At 41.0% G+C, this 4,266-nt stretch overlaps 1 pseudogene; it reads left to right on the forward strand.

Moving 5' to 3' along the window:
* The first annotated feature begins 2,317 nt into the window (after positions 1-2,317).
* LOC115871202 lies at positions 2,318-2,457 on the forward strand (annotated as a pseudogene).
* The last annotated feature ends 1,809 nt before the right edge of the window (positions 2,458-4,266 follow it).

Here is a 4,266-nt window from a genome sequence, read left to right on the forward strand (position 1 = left end):
AAATGCGCTTTACACAATTGATGTATGTATGGATTGGGATAACAGTTGTATGAGTCCCTAATAAAATGTTTAAAAAAAATTACTTGGAAAAAGTTTCATCATTTCAAGTTTTTATGTTTCATTGGCTGGGTTAACATTGAGTCTAGGGCTAGTTTTTCCCATGTGTCACCTTCTATAAAAATGACACCAGTTCTACAGTGAAAATCCACGAAATACAGAAAAGTAGGGGAAATGTGATGATTTTGCTCCCTGGAGACAATTCTAGATGCCCTCATGGCACAGTGAGTTAAGCATTTGGTTGCAAACTAGAAAGCCAGCAGTTCAGACTCACCAGCTGCTTCACAAGAAAAAGATGAGGCTGTCCATTCCTATAAAGATTCACAGCGTCAGAAACCCTTGAAGAGCAGTTTTACTCTGTCCTATAGGGTCACAGGAGCCCAGGTGGTATAGTGGTTGTTGGTCTGCTAACCATGAGGTCAGTAGTTCAAAACTACCAGCTACTTCTTTGGAGAAAAGTGAGGCTTTCTATACCAGTAAAGAGTTACAGTCTCCAAAACTCACAGGGACAGTTCTACCCTGTCCTATAGGGTCACTATGAATCAGAATCAATGAGATGGCAGGGAGCTGGGTTGTTTTGTTTTTTCACCCTTTATTTTACTACAAAGCATGAAGTGTATTAGAGTGATGGAGGGATTTCTCCTCCCTATACTTTCTAAAATTATATACATTTTTTTCATCCAAAGTTGGGGAGTACCTAGATTAAATTAAAAGGGGAAACAAGCCAATTGATTCTGCATTTCTTGTTTTCAAGGGTGTCAAACCACCTGAATGCCCCGTGAGAGCCAGGCACACCTGGTTGGTTTGCTTGCACCTGGCCTCCGCCCTACAGGCTGTTTCTAGAGTCCTGTCTTCAGACCCAATAAACTGCAAACACTGTGACCACCCCGTCCCCCCACTTCCACCTCCCATCCCCTCATCCCTTCCTGGCCCTGGCCCTGGCCCTGGCCCATGGCTCCCTCTTCAGTTTCAGGGGAGATTGGTCTTGGCCAAGATGTGATATTATTAGTTCACTTCCAAATTTCTTCACATAGAGCTCACTCAAGTGCCTGCCATCTGAAGTATTGAGCTACTCTACAGGAAATCATCGGGCAGAGAGAGGACAGTGTGTAGACTAGAGTCTGTACTGCAGATGATCTGTGCGGCTCTGAGACGTTGAAGGGTTGTGAGGGCAGGCAAAGGCGGGACTTTACCTTACCCTTTGCTGTGCTGGCTGGGGGAGTCCTGCAGATGTGAGCCTTGAAGGAAACATGTTTCTTCCAGACAGAAATACCCACAGTGCCTTTATCATCCGTTACTCAAACCCAGTGAACTTACTGCTATCAATTTGACCCCCAATTCATGGCAACCACAGGCATCCCAGACTTTCTTCCTAATCCATATTAATCAGGAAGCTCTGCTGAAACCTGCTCAATAGCAAACCAAGACACAGCCTCTTGAAGTGGCTATACATGCGGTGAACTGACTGGGAATTGAACCAGGGTCTCCCACACGGAAGACAGAATGCAACCACAGAACCACTACTACTCTCACTCAAGGAGAGGTACAGACAGCACACACACACACACACACACACACACACAAATGCCTCTCTCCTCACCCTACTAAACTTTCTTAAGTGCATTGCAGGATGTGTAAAATCTTTGCAAGGGTCTAGACAAGGAATGTATGGAAACACTGGAGTCTAGATTGAGAAAGCGAATGACTTAATGACCAAGTAATATATCTTTTGAAAATCTGATGATTTTCCAACTATTTGCATTAGCAAAATTGAAGTAGGACCTGTGGAACATTAAATAAGCTTGATGGTGATTACTATGTGATTTTTGGCATGATATCTGAAAGGAGTTCAAAGAACTGGATGCTACTGCTACAGCAACACCTCTTCCTTTCCCATCTACTTATTTTATTTAAATGGGGTTTCTCATCCATTGTGAATATAAGAAATCATCAAACCCGCCACCATCAAGTGGGCTCCAACCATTATTATGTCTATGAGGACAACTCCAAAAGTATTGCTACTGGAGTTCCAGCATGTGCTTGAGTTTATTCCAAACAAAGTGTGGCTCATTAATTAAGAGATTCAACATTATGAAAATGTCAATACTACCAAAACTGATGTATAGGTACCCTGCAATCCTGATAACCCCAACATTCTTTAAAGAAATGGAAAGACTTTATGTGGAAAGAAAGGAAGCCCGAATAGCTAAAGCAATAATGAGGCAGAACAAAATAGGAAACCTCTTTTATCCTGATGTCAAAACTTACTGTACAGGCTTTCCCAGGGCGAGGCTTATCCATTGCACTCCGGATGTGCTGACCCTTGCGATTTCCCCAAAAGCGGGTAACTTGACTGCATAATTTGTGGTAGTCGGGGGACTGCATTTGCGCTCTCCCCTGGGGGGAAAAAAAAGATAAACTTACTGTACAGCTATGTTAATTAAAACAGCCTGTTACTGGTCTAATGGCAGATGCAGAAACCTATGAAAAAGAATTGAGAACCCAGATATAAAATTCATCTTTCTACAAGCAAGTCCATTTGAGGGGGAAAGAACGTTTCTTTTTTTATTATTTATTTATTTATTAATCATTTTATTAGGGGCTCATATGACTCTTATCACAATCAATACATACATCAATTGTGTAAAGCACATTTGTGCATTCATTGCCCTCATCATTCTCAAAACATTTGCTCTCCACTTAAGCCCCGGGCATCAGGTCCTCATTTTTTCCCCTCCCTCCCCCAAGAAAGTTTCTGTAACAAATGAGGTGGGATATCAACAGGCAGAAAAATGAATCAGGTTCCATACCTCCTACCACACAAACAAACTAACTTTAAAAAGATCAAAGGTCTAAATGTTAAAGCTAAAACCATGAAGGTCCTGGAAGATACATCAGGTCAAACATGCATGAATGACCGAAGATAAATTAGATAATTGGGAAGTCCACTTAAAAATTATATCCACTATTTATCTGTTATAGTATTTACTCTCATAATGCTGCAAGATGAGCCTCTCCCACCCCCACTCCAGGTTGGAAGTCATTCAAAATGCAACTGCGGAAGAGCTGTCTCTTTAAAGTAGAGTCAACCTTAATGACACCAAAGGACCTTCATTTGCTGATGGGACATGACTCTAAATGAGAAGAAATAGCTGGAAATGTCCATTAATAACCAGAATGTACAAATAGCAATCAAAGGAAATTGGAAGCTGTCAAAAATGAAATGCGATACCTAAAGATAGGCTAGGCATGAATGAGCAGAAATGGACTGGTATTGGCCATTTTGAATGGAACAATCATGTGGTCAACTACTCCAGTAAGGACCAACTGAAGAGGAATGGCATTACATTCATCATCACAAAGACCATCTTCAGATCCATCCTGAAGCCCAATGCTGTCAGAGAAAAGATACTCTCCATATGCCTCATGCCAAAGATGAAGAAAATGAAGATGTCTTACCAACTACGGCACTTCAAAACGGACCAAACACGCATTCAGAATGCAGTGATAATGAGTGGTGATTGAAATGCAAAAGTTGGAAACGAAGACGGATCAGTAGTTGGAAAACATGGCTTTGGTGATAGAAGTGATACGGGAGATCACATGGTAGCATTTTGAAAGAATAATGACCTATTCACTGCAGATAACTTTTTCCAAGAAAATAAATGGTGACCATAACACGGACCTCACTAGATGGGATGCACAGGAATTGGAGTGGCTGCTTCTATAGAAAGAAATGGAAAAGCACAGTAAAAGGATTTCAGAACAGACCATCAATTGCATATGCAAGGTTCAAGATGAAGCTGAAGAAAGTTAAAACAAATCCATGAGAGCCAAAGTACAACTTTGGCTATATCCCATTTGAATTTAGAAACCACCTCAAGGAAGATTATAGCAAAGAAAATTCCATGGAACAGTTCTACTCTTTAAATCTGAAATCACCATGAATCAGAATCAAGAAAACAGCATACATTGAAAAGGGAGACTGCAGCATATTAGCAGCCATGGACCATCATCATAAAATAAAATTTATCCTCATGGACAGCTCAAGCTCCAAGGAGCTCCCAGTCTTGCTGGGTGCCCTGTTCTTTTTTTTTTTTTCAGGTGTAGCTTTAAAAAAAAATCATTTTATTAGGGGCTTATACAACTCTTATCACAATCCATACACGCATCAATTGTGTAAAGCACATTTGTACATTCATTGCCCTC

Source organism: Echinops telfairi, unplaced genomic scaffold, assembly GCF_000313985.2.
Source record: "Echinops telfairi isolate 266 unplaced genomic scaffold, ASM31398v2 ScPeMD7_3533;HRSCAF=4204_1, whole genome shotgun sequence".
Lineage (NCBI taxonomy): Eukaryota > Metazoa > Chordata > Mammalia > Afrosoricida > Tenrecidae > Echinops > Echinops telfairi.